General features: G+C 36.4%; 1 protein-coding gene across 5 annotated transcripts in view; it reads right to left on the bottom strand.

The window, feature by feature from the left end:
* Positions 1–19,907, bottom strand: part of EPB41L5 (erythrocyte membrane protein band 4.1 like 5) — an 87,853-nt gene that overhangs the window by 55,633 nt on the left and 12,313 nt on the right. The gene's annotated exons all lie outside the window — the stretch shown is intronic.

The following is a 19,907-nucleotide window of genomic DNA, read 5'->3' as shown; positions in this document are numbered from 1 at the left end:
AACAGCTGACATTTATACAGCACTTCAAGATTTACCAAGCAATTCACATCTAATTTTACTCTCACAAAAACCAGGTGAAATGTGATACCATTATAATTACAACCATTCTGCAAGTACAGACACAGTCAGTAATTTGCCCAAGATTAAAGAACTAGTAATGTAGAGCTAACAATGAAACCCAGGTCTTTATGACTACAAATCATGTTCTTTTCACCATAACACAGCTGTTCTAGAAGCTTGGCAGTTACAAGTACTTTTGCCCACTCATCTCAGGTTTAAAATCTACTTGTAGGGACAGCTATGTGCCACAATGGATAAAGCACTAGCCCTGGAATAAAGAGGACCTGGGTTCAAATACAGCCTCAGATGCAAGCTGTGTGACTCCCACGCAAGTCACAACCCAGAGCCTGCAAAAACAAACAAAAAACCAACCTACTTGTATTTGCTTCTAAAAATTAATTGTAAAATAACACTTTATATTATTTTGTGCATATTTCTAAATTATAAGTATAAAACAAAATATACAACAAAGGAAATAGCCAAGTTAGGACTAAATCAAATTCCCTCTTCTTGAAATCCTCTCTTAAAAATTACATTTAAGAATCAAAATGAAGAGCAGAAAGATATAACTTATACACCTTACAAAATAAAGTTTACAACTTGATTTTCACTCTCCACCATTTGCTCAAGTCTTATTTGATAATGGAACATCAGATTTTCTATGAGTAACATTTTGAACATTGGTTTACTTCTATGAGTAATTTTTGAACACCGGTTTAATGTTCTCAAATTGTTTTCCTTCTCTCTGCTTTCCATGAAATGTAAACAGCATGTTTCAAAGAAATATCACAGTAAAAAACATGCAGAAATTAGGCTATTTTGTTAATTTTGGGTAAATGACTACTGGATGAATGATGAAACAAACTATCCACCTTTTAATAAAGGTAATGGACTCAAGATGCAGAATGTGACACATATTTTTGAACTTGACAAAAGTATGGATTTATTTTGTTTGAATATTTGTTGTAAGGACTGTGTTTTTACCTTTTCATTTAGGGGAGCTAAATACTGTTTCCATTGAAAAAGAAAAGACATAAGATCATGGAAGCATCTTTAAAAATACAGAGGAGAACAGAAGAAAATTCAAAGAAAAACTGACAACAGCAGCTTTGAAAGTAACAAGTTGAATTTATTATATACTTTTCAAAAAGTTGCACATAATAAGAGATTTTTGGTTTTTCAAACAATCCTATTTCTCTGTTGTACTCTGCATATAAAAATGTTCTCCTTTTTTGATGTTTATTTAAAAAATTAGGGCAAACTGTCACATTCCACACATGAAGAAATGCAATCTTGTTGGGTGATATAATGAAAAGAACATGAGTCATAGCTCTTTCATTGACTACAGACCTACCTGAATCTGTTTTGATACTACAGTGAACTTCATCAGTATGGTCACTTCCTCCCCATTGGTAAAGATTTCAACCCTCCATGCAATTTTTGTCCACGTCCCTTTCGAAAATCTTGCATAAAAGACCTCCCCCCAATATGACACTAGAATCCCCCTGGCTATATCTTCTGTAAAATAGGACATGGTATTACATATTACATTATTTCTAAAGGCCCTTGTTGCTAATATTATAGAATTTTATGATTCAATCAACAAACATTTATTGCTTCTTATATGCCAAGAACTGTGCTTGGTGCTGGATTTACAAAGGCAAAAATTATCTAGTCCTTGCCCTCAAAGAACTTAGAGAAGTACATAAAACAAATATAAGGTACAAAGAATGGGGCACTCAAAATTGGAGAAGGGCATGTTAGGAAAGGCATAGAAGTGTCACTTGAGATATGAACAAACAGTTTTCAGATGAAAAATTAAACCTATCTATAGTTATGTGAAAAAATTGTCAATGTCAATGGTCAATTTGAAAAAATCACTGATTGGTGAAATGCAAATTAAAACTGAGGTACCACAACACACCAATCAGACTAACATAACAAAACAGGAAAATGATAAATGTTAGAGAAAATGTGGGAAAACTGGAACACTAATGCATTGCTGGTGGAGTTGTGAACTGAGCCAATCATTCTGGAGAGCAATTTGGAACTACATCCAAAAGACTATAAAATTGTACATACCCTTTGATCTAGCAATACCACTACTACGTAGGGACAGCTAGGTGGTGCAGTGGATAGAGCACCAGTGCAGGACTCAGGAGGACCTGAGTTCAAATTTCACCTCAGACACTTGACACTCAGTAGCTGTGTGACCTTGGGCAAGTCACTTTTTCCCAATTGCCTCATCCTGGATCATCTCCAGTCATCCTGATGGATATCTGGTGACTGGATTCACATGGCTCTGAAGGAAAGTGAGGCTGGTGCCCTGCACAGCCCTCCCTCACTCAAAACAAAGTCAAGTGCAAGTCACATCATCATTTCTCTGATGGCATGGTCTTCTTCGGCAATGAAGGACGAACACACACCATTACTACGTCTATATCCCAAAGAAATCATAAAAAAGGGAAAAGGACCCACATGCACACAAATATTTACAGCAGCTCTTTTTGTGGTAGCCAAGAATTAGAAATTGAGCAGATGCCATTGCTGTTCAATATCAATGTAATGAAACACTATTGTTCCATAAGAAATGGTGAGCAGGCGGATTTCAGAAAAACCTGGAAAAACTTCCATGAAATGATGCTGAGTGAAGTGAGCAGAAGCAGGAGAACACTGTGTGATGACTGACTTTTGTTAGGTCCAGCTGCCAGACTGATCCTCTAGGAAGTCCTCCTACCCAGAATACACCTCTGAGTAGAAAGATGGTGGAATACAGAGCAGAAGGAGCACCTTTCAAACATAACCAATATGGTGATTCATTCTGCTTAACCCTAGACATCTATTACTAGGGAGGGAGAAAGGAGAGCAACAGAGAAAAAAGGAACAATCTAAGCAAAAGCACCTAATACAATGAACACATCTCAAACTGTATACAACGTTGTGCTCTTTTAGAGGTCCACCTCTCTACTATTACTGATCTTTTATTGATTCTGAGTTCAGGTTCTTTCTACTTATTTCATTTGCTTTGCTATAATTCTGTTCTTTCAGTTCTCATTTCACTCTGCACCAGTTCACTCAAATCTTCCCAGGTTTCTATGAATTAATCATATTCACATATTTTTCAGGTATTCCCCAAATGATGAACACCTGCTTTATGTTTCCAGCTCTTTGCTAGCATTACAATGATGCTATAAACAAGATATCAGACCAGTCTTTGAAAGCCTTAACATGTACGTTCCATAGTGGACATGAACAACTTCCGCCATTCTTTGTCCTTGATTCCCAACTGAACTCCAGAACAGCTGGATTAGTTCACAGCACCACCAATGGCACACTCCTGAGCATTCACAGAATCTGCCCTTTGCAGTCATCTTTGCCAATTTGCAAGGTGCTGAAATGAAAACTCAAAGGTGAGTCAACATGCATCATCCCTTATTATTAGAAATTTGGAGCAAGTTTTTATATGGTCATTTATTGTTTGCTATTCTTCCTTTGAAAATCTTTCACATTCTTTTATTCACTGGGGAATGGTCTCTAAAACCCTCCTTTAAGTCCTATCTTAGACTAGAGGTTGTTTGTCCCCTCTCCCTCCTCCCATCCCATAAAGTTTGAGGGTTTTATCTCTATTCCACCCGCACCCCTCCACCCCCATTATATTCCAGGGCACTATTTTTCGCTTGAAAACATAAAGCAATAAAACATTCTATTAAGGAAAGCAAATGAATGGTACATCAGAAAAACAAAATGTTAACAAACATGCAGAACAGTGAAACTAACCTTAAGTCAGTGCTAATTCTATTCCAAATGCACCTGTGCTGAAATTACTGAAAAAGGCCAAACAGCTACATATCAAAATATGTGGCTTTTTCTCTCCCAGAATAACAGTTAGGTACAATTATGGGCTATACTTTGCTTTTTGAATAGAAAAACTGGATTCAAGAAAAGGAACTTAGAAGCCAAAAGAAAAATAAACACAAAAACCTTAACCTTGATTCCCAAGTTTTGATTTGGGAACATGACAAAGGATGTAAGTATCTATAAATATTAAGAAATTAATGCTTCAAATATTACTAAACATAGCCTTGGCAACTATTCTCCACTAACCATTATCTTTTGTAATAGTATACTATTAATAAGTCATCCTGGAGAGGATGTGGTATTAGGCAAATCATATTGTGAGACATTTTTGTAAAAGTAAAATCTGATAAAAAGTGGCTATCAAAGGCAGCCTTTATAGGAGAAGAGAGAAAATGGATATAAAAAGGCAACAAATAGTTTGAGGGTATGTATACCAGCAGTTCTCAAAATGTGGTCCAGAGATGTCTAAAGATCCTTTAAGGAGGTCTACAAGGTCAAAACTATTCTTATAATAATATTAAGACATTTAAAAAATTTAAGAATCACTGGTGTGAACAATAAGAGGAGGTATCATAGTTCATTTTTATCTTGATAAGCACCAGTTAAACAAGTATTTCCTTCTCTATTTTCTGCCTGGTACAAAAATCCTTGAGAAGGATCAGGGAATGAAGCACTGTCTAGGGACAGTGCAAATATCTAGCTGTCTTTTCCCTCTACAAATGACTAAATAATTACCATTAACATCCATCTGCAGAAACCAGGTTCATTCCTTCTTTCAAAAGTTAACAGATATAACACGGATATATAGACAAAAGAAACTCCAAAAAAACATACTTGATAGGATACTTTGGGCCCACTGCACTGTCAGGAAATTGGAATATGTCCCAGATTCTTAAACTCTAGGTTTTCATTCAAATTATCAGAATTTTATTTCCTGTTATGGTCCACAAATTCCCACTTTTAAAGAAATGGTGTTAAATAGTATCATGGGAAGCAAGTGACAAAAATAACCGAACACAATATAGAAGTTTCACTTTCCAGTCTCTCTAGTTTTTAGTGAAGTTTTCAGCTGCTAATGTAGATTATATTTCACAACTTGTGATTTTTAACAAAGAGGTGGATAGCTGTGACTGAGGTTGAGGTTACAGATTGAGATAATGATCTTTGCATTGTTTCACTTAGTTATGCAAATAAAGTTCAAATATAAACTACAGAACATTTGGCTAGCTATGAATCAATCAATAAGTATTTTTAAGCACTTGTGCCAGGAATTGTGCTTGACATCGGAGATAAGACAGCAAAAATGAAACAGTCCAAGCCCCCAAAGAGCTTACATTCATTCTATGAGGGAGAGAAGGAAGTAATAGGCACATACTACATATAAATAAAATTTGGTGAGAAGGAAGCACTATCTTCAGGGGGAGTCTGGAAAGACAAAGTAGAAGGTGGTAGGTGAATGGGGGGATGCCCTCAAGGGCAAAGACATCAAAAAACCATCACTAACCAGTTCACTAAGATTCATTAGCAATACAAGTAGGTAAAGTTAATTTGCTACAGCTACTGGCATGTTTTCTCCTTATCAGAATGTGAGCTCCTTGAGGACATGACTGTATACCCAGCACTTAGCAGAGTGTGTGGCACATGGTAAGAACTTCACGAATGTGCTGACTGACCCAGACTGCACCAGCATCCAAGTTTCCCTTCACCTCTAAGATTCTAGAAATCAATTATCACAGCACCCCTCCCCACTCTGTGTGGTTCCCTCTGAGACTCTCCTTAGCAAAGGAGTCTTCGGACAGCCAGACCACATTGCGGTGAGTCACACACCAGCGGCATGTTACAATTACTAATTCTACTGACAGGTGCAATCAGTCGACAAATAGTTATTCAGTGCCTGATACGTACAAAAGCACAAGGCTGAGGGAACAAAAGGATGATGACACAGTTCTTTTTCTTCAAAAAGTTCTAGTTCAGGAACTTAAAGGCCTCCTTGATACAATACAGTACTTAAACATTTAAAATAAAGTGACAAGGTATAATTTGAAAAAAAAATACAGATAGAAAGATTACTTCCCAAAAAGAAAAATAAAGAATGCTTTTGGAAGAGAACCTTGAAAGGTGAGTAAAAATTAGGATGGGCAAGCTGGGGCACAGAATGGCATTCAGGCTCCTGAGCAAATGTGCAGACAAGTATCAGAGTGGGCCTTAAACGCTGGATACTGGATGACCTTCTCTTTACAGGCTACACTTCACAAATCATTTAATACCAAAAATTCCATTAGAGCTAGTAACACAGTCCCTTTGCAGTACCACAGGCAGGACATAAGAGACTGGATGTTTCCAAGATAACCAATATACATAGTTCACGACTTAGATACCATATGTATAACCAAATCATATATAACCAAAAAGTGTGCATCGCACACGGGAGGGCACAAGCCTATTCTGGTATGCTTAAAAACAAAAATGTTAACATCTTCATCCTCTCAGGAAATCTGAAATTAATAACTAATTTTTTTAAGAAGTTCACATATTATTACTAACTCCCATAACTTTAATGTTTTCTAAGAGCTTTCCTCACAACAGCCCTGTGAAGTAGAGAGCTGATGGTGAGTGTTATTTTCACCATTTTACAATGGAGGAAACTGGAGTTCAGAAGGGTTAAGTGAGTTTCTCAGAATAACACTGTGAGCAAATGTTTGAGATGATACCCAATCCCAGGTATCTCAGTTCTTAAGTAAAGCAGACTATCCATGAGAGCATGTTGCTTCTCATTAAATTTCTTCCCAAAGATTTAAATATTATTACTTTTGAGTGACAATTTTAAGGAAACCTGATGGAAGACAATCTAAACCTATTGAAAATAAATTCCTGAAATTCAAAAATAGCACTAAGAGGTCACAAAGCATTTTGCATGTGTATTATGGGTATGCACAAAACCCACTTCTCTCTCACCCTGGGATGACATGACTTACTCACCTCATCCTCCACCCCTAATAGCTAGTCTAGGCATTTCCCCAAAGGGCACGGGAGTGAGGCCACAGGGAAATCCTAAGTCTACTACTCACAACTGTAGCTTACATCCCCATCACTGTACTACCCATTTAAATAAATCAGTCAAATAAAAATGTGCATATCCTTTGACCCAGCAATGCTGCTTCTAGGGCTGTATCCCAAAGAGATCATAAAAATGGGAAAAGGATCCACAAATACAAAAATATTTATAGCAGCTCTTTTTGTGGTGGCCAAGAATTGAAAACTGAGGGGATGCCTAGCAACTGGGGAATGGTTGAACAAGTTGTGGTACATGAATGTAATGGAATACTATTGTGCTATGAGAAATGATGAATAGGAAGACTTCAGAGAAGCCTGAAAAGACTTATATGAACTGATGCTGAGTGAAGTGAGCAGAACACTGTTCACAGAAACAGCCACAGTGTTCGATGACTCATTTTGATAAGATTTCTCCGCAATGCAAGGACCTAAAAATGATTCCAAAGGACTCATGATGCAAAATGCCATCCACATCCAGAGAAAGAACTACAGAGTTGGAATGCAGAGCTAAGCAGACTATTTTCTTCTTTTCTCATAGGTTCTCCCATTTGTTTTAATTCTTCTATACAACATGACTCATGTGAAAATTATTTAATAGGAATGTATGTGTAGAGTCCTTATCAGACTGCATGCCATCTTGGGTAGGGAGGAGAGAGGGAGGGACAGAAAATTTAAAACTTATGGAAGTGAATGTTCAAAACTAAAAATAAATAAATTGTAAACTATATAAAAAATTTCTTTTAAATTAAAAATAAATAAATCAGCCAAAATCAACACCTTTGATTTTTAATCATGAAATATCTATCAAAGAAGATAAAAACAAGAGTAATCATTATCTAACAATACCAACTAACAAACTGGATCACATTCTCCCACCAAAACTTACCATATCCATACAGAGGATGGGCACAAGGTCACAGAAACCTAGCAGGGAAAATCATAGGCCCAAAGCAATTCAAGACAATGGAAAATGCAGGACTTTCTGTACTTAAAGAACAGTCTATACCAGCAATGGGGAACCTGCAGCCTTGAAGCCATGTGTGTGGCCCTCTAGGTCCTCAAGTGTGGCCCTTTGACTGAATTCAAACTTCACAGAACAAAAGGATTTGGTGCAAGACTCTGGTGTGTCCCAAACCTTTAATGTTCTAACTTATCCTCACTCATATCAGCAGATAACTTAACAGTGCAAAGATCAGAAGGCCAGTCACTTTTGTACTGATTAAACTAAGAGATGAAAAAAAGTATCAAAGATAGCGACAGACTCCAGATTAAAAGAATACTTCCCAACTTCCTTATTACTTCCTTTTCACATTTGTCAAGTCATTTCAGTTCTGTCTGCCTCTTCATGACCCCATTTGGGGTTTTCTTGGCAAAGATACTGGAGTGGTTTGCCATTTTCTCTTCCAGCTCATTTTACAGATGAGGAACTGAAAGCAAACAGTGTTAAAGTGATTTGCCCAGGGTAACACAACATAGCTATCTATAGCAAGTAGATGTCTGAGGCCAGATTTGAGTTCATGAGGATGTCTTCCTGATTCTAAGTTCAGTGTTCTCAATCCACTGCGCCACATAGCAGCCCACTAGAAAATTCAAAGGGTTATCTTAAGCTTTCTAAAAACATATTATCATTCTCTGAACTCTATCCTATAATAACTTCTCACAAACTGCTATTGTGGATTGATTCAACTGTCCTGGAAAACAACTTGCATTTAAGGAGGGGAAAAGTTACTAACTTTTGTTTAAAACCTAGAGATTATACCATACTTCAAGAAAGCTGACAATAAAAATAAATCCAAATGTGCAAAAACATTCCAACTGTGTGGGATGGCTCAGATCCCTACTTAAATTAATTACTCAAAGGCCTCTCAAAGTGATGACAGAAAGATTTATTTACTAGATTCTCGAGAATCGGGCAATTCCTGTACCAGTTCACCTGGAGCAGGAAAAAGCTGAAGACAAAGAAAAGGCAGTGATTTATATAGACCCTAATGCAAGTCCCTCCCCCCCCACTGAGCATTATTCTCATTAGCTGAGAATATGATCTTACATTCTAGACACGAAATCTAACCAATCCCTTTTGCAATGAAGACATCGAGGAATTATGTAAGTTTCATCCAATCATTGAGACCCTAATGTACTACACAGTTTTATATCTTTATATGGAATTATTCCACTCTAAAAATATTGTAACCTTGAGCCTCTCGGTCTTACCTCACCCTTGGGAGAAGAATTACAATCTGAGAAGTCTTCACTAAACCTGTCCCACTCACAAAGAAGCACCATGGCATAATAAAAGAGGGTGATGTGATTTATAGTTAGGAAGACCACAGTTCAAATACTATCTCAGGCACTTACAAGTTGCATGATCACGGGTAACTTGTTACTCTTTGCCTTAACTTCCTCATAAGATCCCTTCCAGCTCTATTTATGATCCTATGATCACTTTAAAAAACATGTGTGCAGCAAATGGGGAACAGCTACACAAATTATGAATGCAAAGGAATATTACTTAGCAATAAAGGACAATAATGAATTCTGAGAAACACAAAAAATTATGCAGAACAGACTACAAGCTACAAAAAAGTATGACTATCAATGTAAATAAACACTGAGAGGCAAAATATGATCAAAATTAAAATGCACATCTTTCCTTTCTGCTAATGATTGACAAATTGTTTTCAGGAAATATGTGAAAGAGGTGAAAAGTCATTTAAACTCATTACATCTTGCTGGACCCAGACGCTCTTCAAAATCCATGTAGTCATCCAAAAAAACCAAAAACAAAACAAACATAAAAAAAAAAAAGGAAAGAGCCCTGGATTACTTCCTGACAAAGTAGTAATGGATTCAAAATGTAGAACAAGACATATACTGGGGCATGATCCACGAGGAAATTAGTTTTGCTTCACTATGCATATTCGTTTCATTTTTCCTCCCTCTCTCAATGGGGAGAAGGGAAAGAAAATGAATGCTTGTAAATTAAAAAAAATTTTAATTAAAAAAAGTGCTGGATTTAGAGTTAGAGAATTTGAATTCAAATCCCAATTCTGCTACCCATTACCTGTGTGACTTTGACTGTTACTTTTCTGGGCTTTAGTTCCCCTATCTGCAAAATAAACAGGCTTGAACTAGATGCCCCTTGAAATTCCTCTAAATCTGATGATTTCGAAATCCTGTGATTTTCTAGGGTCTAGCTGGCATAGGCATCTTTTTCACCTGCCTTGCTGTCATTCAAATTGCTCCATTTTCCAAGCCATCGATCTGTGGCCCCTTGGCTACTGAGATTTCCCAAGGAGGCCTACATTAGCATCAATCCATCCTATCAAGCTGTGGCCCCTATCTTTACCCAGAGGAAGGCTTCTACAATGCTCTACAGCCCTTTCTAAAGGCCTGCTTCAGTCACCTGTCTGGAAATCTTCATGCTATACTATCTCCATTACCAAGAAGATGAACCCATAGAGAGAGGGACTTGCCCCTTCAATAAACTTTTCTCTAGCCACTGATACTCTTGCCTGGGCTTATTCCTCTCAGTGATTCTGAAATCTTGCCATCATTATACAAATCCCAGTCATTATCACTATTGCTTAACTCCTTTGTCTTTCTCAATGCAATTCCCTCCAAGTGCCCCAATACAATGTCCATTCTTTTCACTGTGGTCTCTGTGATACCTGTTACATAGTTAAGAAACTTGCATTTGGCTTAAACTTTCTTTCCCACCCCTTTCAGCTTCTGGCTCACACTGAGATCTGGATCCCTCCTGATGACAAGGCATCCCTGGCCAAACTTTCCAAATGCACTTTCACCCTTATACCCAGGTCATAGTGTAGGAATTGGAATACTCCCTCTTCCTCACTGTCGGACTTTCTATCTAGCACACTCAGTAAACCTCTCTTCCTTTGGAGTTCATTCAATCCATATTTATGATCCAAGTGAGATTCTGGCAGCCATCATCTACTGATCCCTAGTATACAGTCTCTTTCCTTCCTAAATGTCTTCTCATAGTCCCCCATCTTATCACTGGCCCTCAAGCTAGGGGAATTAAACATAAACATTGATACTCCCTCAAATACCCAAGGGCAGCTAAGTGGTGCAGTAGATAGAGCACCAGTGCAGGAATCAGGAGGACCTAAGTTCAAATCTCACCTCAGACACTTGACACTCACTAGCTGTGTGACCTTGGGCAAGTTACTTAACCCCAACTGCCTCATCCTGGGTCATCTTCAGTCATCCTGATGAATATCTGGTCACTGGATTCAGATGGCTCTGCAGGAGAAATGAGGCTGGTGACCTGCACAGCCCTCCCTCACTCAAAACAAAGTCAAGTACAAGTCATGTCATTATTTCTCTGATGGCATGGTCTTCTTCGGCAACAAAGTATGAACACACACACAAATACCCAACTTCTAGCTTCCTTAATCTATTCAATTCCAGTTACCAATACTACTCCAGAGACTTCACCTCAGCTACAGAGAGATGGTGGTGATACCCTTCAGCCACAAGTGTTCCACTTTCATGTTCATGAATTCAGAAAGAATTGAGGACTGGAGGAATAATCATAAGCAAAACAAACTTCCTGATGCTACAAGGAGGTAAAAAAAAAATAACTAGAATCTAAAGGGGTGCTTTATACATTGTCTCTTAGACAATCGGAGTCACTGAATTATGGCATTGGAATATGCCATTGGAACATGATAAGAGAATATTATTTTATTCTATGAAATGACAAAAGAGATTTCAGAGAATTCTGGATAATATGAACTGATGCAGAGTGAAGTAGACAAAATTATGAGAACAATTTATACAATTACAATACTCTTTGACCTGGGAGTTCTGCATTTTGGCTATAATATTCCTGGGAGTTTTTCTTTTTCTTCCAGGAGGTAACCAGTGGACTCTTTCAATTTCTACTTTGCCCTCTGAGTCTAAGATATCTGAGCAGTTTTCCTTTGTAATTTCTGGAAATACAATGGCTTTCAGGTAATCCAATGATTCTTAACTTACCTCTCTTCAATCTATTTTCCAACTGAGTTGTTTTTCCTAAAAGATATTTCACATTTTCCTCTATTTTCTTTCACTCTTGTCTTTGTTTTAAATCATTTCTTGATATCTCATGAAGACAGTTTCCATTTGGCTAATTCTAATTTAAAAAAATTTCTTCAAGTAATGTTTTGTACCTCTTTTGCAAAGCTATTCTTATTTCTTAATTTTCTTGCACAGCTCTCATTTCTTTTCCCATTTTTTCATCTGCTGCTCTTAATTTTTTAAATCTTTTTTTTGCTTTTTTAAATCTATAATTCTATTAAAAATTCTTGCGTACTTTTGTCCAATTTGCATTCTTCTTTGAGGCTTTGCTTTTAGATGTTTTCAAGTCAATCTTAGCTACTTTATCATCCCTTTACCATTCTGAGCTCAAAAGCTGTGGTAAATGGCTGTGTCCCTAAAATCAAAAGAGCAATGGAAATGGTAATGCTTCTTCGTGCCAGAACATTCCCTACAACTGCTGCTCTTTATCTTTCTGAAAATAACATGGGCAAGATAAACTATTAATTGTGACTGTTTTCTTAGCTTTCCCTATAAAAATTCAGTCCAGCATATTTTCTAAATTACTTTAGAAAAGGTGTGTTGGGCAAGTTGGATAAAAATGCTGACCCTCACTCTACCACCTTGACTCTACACTGCATTACTGGTGCTTTGGCTTTCTAATGATATGGGGGAAACGAAAACTGTCTATCTCATTACAGTGAATATAGATTGGTCTAAAGAAATGTAATCTTTTAGACAACCTGGTGGTAACACTGAATCCCTGGATGAAGATGAGGAACAATCTGCTCCTAGGATAAGACACTCTACCTCCCAGCTCTGTACCCCTATGAATGGATGCCTCTCTCATCTCCACCTCTTTCTTCTTCTTGCTGGGTTTTGCTGTTTACATGACAGTGCTGATGCTTATTTAGTAGCCTATAACTTTACTTAAGCTATAAACTATTTCACTTAATTTTACTGGAATCTTTACTATTCACTAAGCATACACTGTCTTTTATCAACTGCAGTTTTTTTCTCTGCCTATACTCACATTTCCTCAATTGGTTTTCTTGTCATGCATAGCTAGCTAGCATTTCTATCACAATTAACAGCAGTGGTTACATGATGAGCATCCCACTTGTCCTTCCTTCATGTCTTTTATAAATAGTTTTTGATGACTTCCCTAGGTTCCCACATTTGTTTTTTTAAGTAATTCCATTTTTTCTTTCTCAGTGGAATGATTTATGCTTATATTTTTAAAAAATTTACTTTATTGCAATTATGTTGATGGCTTTTGTGTTCACATGATATTCACCACATATTTATGTATACATGTATATGTATATATAATATATAAGTACATATTCTCTAACCAATGAACACATTGTTCAGATCTAACAGAATATGCAATATTCAACAACAATGCATCCCAGGCCATCACCAATGGTCTTGGACTTTTGTTTGGCCACCGATGACTCTGTAGGAGACAATGATGACTCTGCCTAGCTCTAAATCACTTAAATCCAATTCACATGCAAGTCAAGACATCATTCTTGTGATGTCATTGGTCCTCTTCAAGAATGACGGATGAACAAACAAGTGACTGCTAAAATCCTACCTTCTTGAGGATGTCTTCCCAATCCCTCTTAATTCTTACTGTCCTCTCTCGTTATTTCCAATTTATCCTACATATAAGTACATAGTTGTTTGCATGCTGTTTCCCCCCATTAGATGGCAAGCCATTCAAGGGCAGAGACTGTCTTTGTATCTGTAGAGCTTAGTACCTAGTAGATGTTTACTGACTCACTTCCTAGGACATGCTATACATGATTTAGTGGTTGTATCAGGTGTTATAGTCATGTTACTGTTACTGTTTCTGTTTGTTACTGCACTCCATATAGGAAACACACTATGAATTTTTCTCTAAGCTCCTCCTCCAGTACTGCTTCTCTCATCAATGAGGTGAGAATTGCTTACAAATGGCCTTTAGATCATGAAAACAGTTGAAGTCCCCACAAACATTTTAGGGATCTTGTCTCCAATAGCAAAGAGCATCTGTTTTACACGGGCTAAGATGGTTTCCCTTTAAGGGGGGGCAACAAAGTCATTCTCGGGATATGATTAGTCCAGATAAGGCAAGCAGAACAATGTAGTGAATAGGGTAGTGACTTCAAGTGTTTATGATCCTGAGCAAGTCATTTAACCCCTAAATGGGTGTCAACTTGTATAAACTTATAAAATGAGAGCTTGGACTTGATGACCTCTAGGACCGCTCTAATGCCATCATCCTATGACTAGAGCTAGAAAAAAATGACTTGATTTTCTTGTGAACTAATGCTAAAAAGCCAAGTCTACGCGAAGACAAGTGTTCCTGAGGGTCACTGTGATCCAACCATAGCAAATTCAGAGGTGGAAAGGAATAGTGTCTATTTTAATTAGTAATGGTATTCTTTTTAATATCTTAGTCTAAGAAATTTATTTTTATTTAAGTTTATGATGCACTAGTGTTCCACTGTGTCCCATTCCCAAGCTTGAATCCCTGGACCAGCTTGAATTACTTTAAAATGGCAATTAATTAATCATTGCATTATTTTTAATATCTCTGATATTAGTATTTAGACTAAATGTGTTTTTACTGAATTTTATGATGCACCAGTGTTTCAATCCCAAGCCAGAATCCCTGGCCTGGCCTAGAACAATACCCATTAATTGAAGAATGGCTAAAAATATTGAGGAACATGAATGTAATAGACTATTCCCCCATAGAAAACAACACAAAAAATTCTGAAACATTTGGAAAAGCTAATATGAATTGATAGTATGTGGAACCAGGAAAACAGACTGTGCAAAGATGTTAATGGAAAGGATGACAAACAACAATATCAACATATAATTACAATGACTAAGCCCAAGCCTGGGAGAAAAGATGAGAAAATGGTCTTTACTTCCTTCACTAGAAGAAACTAACGAGCATGGAATACAATAATTGGTGTCAGACAAGGTCTGTGTTACTTAGTTTTGCTGAACTTTTTAAAGAAAATTTTTGTGGAGACAGTCCAGGATCCTGAGCTCAAAAGCCTTGGCAAATGGCAATGTCTCCAAAACCAACAAAGCAAAGGAAATCGTAATGTTTCCAGGTCAGGGTCCTTAGTCATCATTCTGGGAGGCAACTCCTCCTGCAGGTGCCAGCCACATCTATTGAAAACCCACAAAAGAAAAGTTCTCATCACCAAAGTCTTCAGCACTGCTAAGGTTTAACATTAGGAAATATGATTTTATCAATGGAACTAACATTTCAAGGGGTATTACCACCTGCTTTGCCTCTGTGCCCTAAGGACCATGAGACCTTTCCATTTTACTTGCTGCTAAAACTTTCTGTGTGTAGTCCCCACTATTAGAATGTGAGCAACTATTTTACACGTAGTAAATGCTCAATAAAATGCATTGTTAATTCAAGTAAAAACAAAACAATCGATTAACAAAGACTTCCAACTTCTCCACCACATCTTATTTTCAAAACCTTTTCTTTTGCCTCCGCTACTTTCAAAGGCCCCAAAGAACCATGACACAAGTTGGCCTACATTCCTGTTCTGTCAAAGCACCATTTGCCTGGACTTCAAGAACGTCAGCTAAGTTCTGAAAACAGCCTAGTGGGAAGTTAGTCATCTCACGCTGCTTCTGCCAGCTGGAAAGCTGCCTCTACAAAACAAAGTCTTGAAAGATTATGCACTGAACCCTTCAACACAGGGCTCTTCCCAGCTAATAACCACTAACAATCCCCAAAAGAGGCTCCCAAAAATTAACGATGGTTTTAGAAAAAAAAATCTTAATTCAGGAGCCTGTACTGTACACAAAACTGACAACCTAGAAGCAGAAGTATGAGGATAATCATCATTTTAAAAAGACTGATAAAGTTCTACTATCTAACCAGCAATACAGAACAGCATTTCATGAGATTAATGAATTACTTACAAAATGAAGAAGTGATAAGTGTAGCTACAACACCTTGACTCAGTAAGGTTTTTGACTCTTCCAGAAGATACTATCACTGACAAACTGGGAAAGCATAGTCTAAATGATGCCACTGAGAGATGAGTGAAGACTTGACTGTATCTATGATTAAAGTTATAAATGGCTTAGTTGTACAAAATTGGTACTGGGGCCTGTTTATTTGCTACATCTTGATGAAGGATTCTGGAATATGTAAGTCTGCAGCAGAAATGAAATTAAATGGAGCTGCTAATAGTTTGGAAGACAATGAAAAAAATCTGAAATGACTCTCTTAGGCAGAAAATTGAATCTAAAACTCAGGATACAATTCAGCAAGTGAAAGGTGATATACACAGTTAAGTGAAAAAGCAACATTTATAATCATTCCCACTTAAATACATATGTCCCTCTAAATCTATCCTCTCTTCTTTCCTCCCAACTAACTCATTTCATTTAAACAAACACAAGTCTCCAAGATGTCTGAGGGGAAAAAAGCATTTTCCAGTTACCACGATGCCCTCTCTAGCTACTACACTATTTCCTTCTTTGTCACATTTATTTACTGATACTTTCATTTCTTCTATCTCTTCTCAATCAACAAATATTTATTATAAATACCAACCCTATGCAAAGACTTCTTCACCATGTATGCCTGCCACAGAAATGGATATACCAATTAATCAGTGAAACAGATTTGGTATCTGACCTACAGAAGCAAAGAAGCATAATAGTACAATGTTAGATAAATGCAAAGACTACAACTATTGCAATTAAGGACACCCTATTCAACAAAAATTGCTAGGAAAACTAGAATACAGTCTGGCAAAAATTAGACTTCACTCCATTTCTCATACCTAATACCAACAAAGCTTCAAGGGTATATATGTATGTATATAAAAATGTTTCATTAGAAACATCATAAACAAAGCACCATAAAAAAATAGGTGCAAGAAAGAATTATTTTCACATCTATAAACTAAGAGAAGGAAGAATTCATGACCAAACATGAAGTAGGAGAAAATCATGGAAGATAAAATAAACAACTTTGATTACATAAAATTAAGAGGTTCCAGCAAAAGCAAAACAAAGGCAGTTAAAATTGGAAAGAAAATACTTAACTGAGGGAAAAAAAAATCTTCACAACAAATTTCTCTCTTAAATGTCACATAACCAAAACACATAAATGTACTGATTGAAATTTCTAAGACCAAGAGCCATTTTTCTACAGATAAATGGTCAAAGGTTACAAACCATCAGTTTTCAAAGGAAGAAACCCAAGCTATCAGCAACCACATGAAAAAGTGAAAAAATGTTCCAAATCACTAATAAAGAGAATTGCAAATTAAAGTAACTCTGAGACAAAACCTCACAACTTTAACATTAGCAAAAGAGACCAAAAAAAGAAAATGAAGGGATAGGAGAAAATAGGCCCATTACTGGGCTGCTACATCTGTAACCTGGTATAGTCATTCTGGACAGCAATTTGGAACTACGTCCAAAGTCAAATAAACTGTGCAAATCTTTTGATTCAGCAAAAATATTACTAGGCCTAGATCCCCAAAGATATCAAAGAAAGAAAAAAAGGATCCAAATTCACAAAAATAAGTAAACTGCTCTCCTTGTGATGACAAAGAACTGGAACTAAGGAAATGCTTATCAATTAGAGAATTACTGAAGAAAGTGTAGTATAATGAATGTAACAGAATATTATTGTACCATATGAAATGAAAAAATGGGATGATTTCAGAGAAACTTGAGGCTGATATGAGGTGATGCAGAGTAAAGTGAGTAGAATCGGACTAATTTATAAAATAACCATAATAACATAAATGCAAACAACTCTAAAAGATCTATGAATTGTGATCAATGCAATGACCACAACCAAGATTTCCGATGACTAATGATAAATAATGTTACTCATCTTCTAACAAAGAGATGGACTCAGGATACAATATGAAACATTTCTGGCCATGGTCCAACGTGGGAATTTGTTTCTCTTGGCTTTACAACTTTGTTAGAAGAATTTTATTTTGCTCTGGTTTTTCTTTTTCTTTTTTTTTCTATTTGGGGGCATGAGGTAAGAAGAAGGGGCTAGCAAAAGTTTTTTCCCCCACACGCCCCACCCCCCAAAAATTAGAAGGCTGGAAGGAATCACAAACAAGCAGGAGCTTTTAAAGTTACATTTTGAATTTATTACAAACTTGAAAGCAAGTTCTATATAAGAGTTTCACAGTTTTGTGTACATTCTTCTCTTTCTGTTCTACCATGTACGTGAAAGTGCTTATTTTTTTTTTTTGGTGTTTTATAAAGTTCAGGGTAAAATTAATGTGAAAAATTTTAAAATTAAAATCTGAATAGAAACTGAATCTGAATACAATTAAAAGAATCCAAATTCTATCCATTTCACCTCAGTTGTCATGCTTTTGAAGGGCAGTGACTTTCAGAACATTCTGTTCGATGGTTTGACTGCTTGCTGCCTTGATGAAATTCTCACACATTGATTTTTATATTCTCCTTCCAGTATAGTGGCTGAAAGAAACACCATTATGGAGTATAAACTCATTTACAAAATCTTAACAAAAGAAACTGGTACAAGATTATGATTAATATCAATCACCTCATAAGTCATTAAAAAAATTGGAATAGTGAACTCTACAAAGAATTTGGAGAGCTTCAACTAAGATCATTTAAGAAAGATACTGGCAAGGAGAAAACAAAGAAACAAAAAACAGAAAAGAGCTACAAAGAGTTTTATAACAAAATTTCTTTTCCCCATCAAAAATAAAACCACCACATCTGAACTAATATCACAACCCTGATGTGCTATATGAGTGTAATCAGGAATGACAATGAAGAAAATAAAGGCAGGAGTTAACAGTTGTATAATACCAACAATATGCAACATCAAATATATATTCACAGAAAGGAGCCATGTTGACAGTTCTGAAATCACTAAAAATCGAGTCTCAAAGTGAAAAGGGCAGGGCACCAAAGACTTAGGGGGAAAAAAATCATAGATCTTATTTTTTTTAATAGGAGAAAATATCAATAACTGATTCATAAGCCTATTTTTTTTGGAATGAACATACTCATTTAGAACATATTTGATGAAGATATAAGAAGGAAAAAAACAGACATTCACACCCTATACAGTATAACAGATTGTATCTTTATAGTCACACAACTGACTAAAAAACATTAATATAATCCTACTGAACTTACTGGTTTGTTGACTATCTTAGTACTGTCTATCCATAAGTATTTGACTTACCAAAGCAAAACTTATCCTAAAACAATCTTGTCAAACTCTCCCTCATGATACATGACAAAAACATAAAAGATTCTCCAAAATGTGTATCAGAGATAACTTTGTTTAAAAACAAACAAAAAAAGAACCCCACATCTCTGATCGTTATTATCAGGAGGGACATAAATTTTTTTGATTGTTAATGAGCCTTCACCTTGTCCTAGACAACACCCACTAAAGACTTCCTATCAAAGAGGGAGGCTCCCTACAGATGGTGAGGTCCTCCAGATGCCCTGGTTTATGGATGATTTTGCTCACTTCATCAGGTCATAGGACACTGCAGAGTCCTAAATAAGAGTCATCACTCAAAACAGTACAATCACGTATTTAAATAACAAATAATGTTTTTAAATAAGAAAAAGGTGGATGAATAAAGCTTCTTTTCCAGAAGATGATATACACCTCAGTTCCCATACCACAGAACTGAGCCAATAATACATAAACTACAGATGGACAATAGACTTCCAAGCAGGAAGAGTAAAATGCGTTGTAAAATTGTTAAGTATTTTAAAATTAGCTCTATTTTCTCCTTGTATCAAAGGTTCGTATTTTAAACAATATTCTTCCAGTGATGCTGTATGGTTACAAATAAATTTACTATCATTTTTAAAGTTTA

This window comes from Notamacropus eugenii, chromosome 5, assembly GCF_028372415.1.
Source record: "Notamacropus eugenii isolate mMacEug1 chromosome 5, mMacEug1.pri_v2, whole genome shotgun sequence".
Taxonomy (NCBI): Eukaryota; Metazoa; Chordata; class Mammalia; order Diprotodontia; family Macropodidae; genus Notamacropus; species Notamacropus eugenii.
The sequence above is the reverse complement of the archived record's forward strand: the minus strand, read 5'-3'. Positions and strand labels throughout refer to the sequence as shown.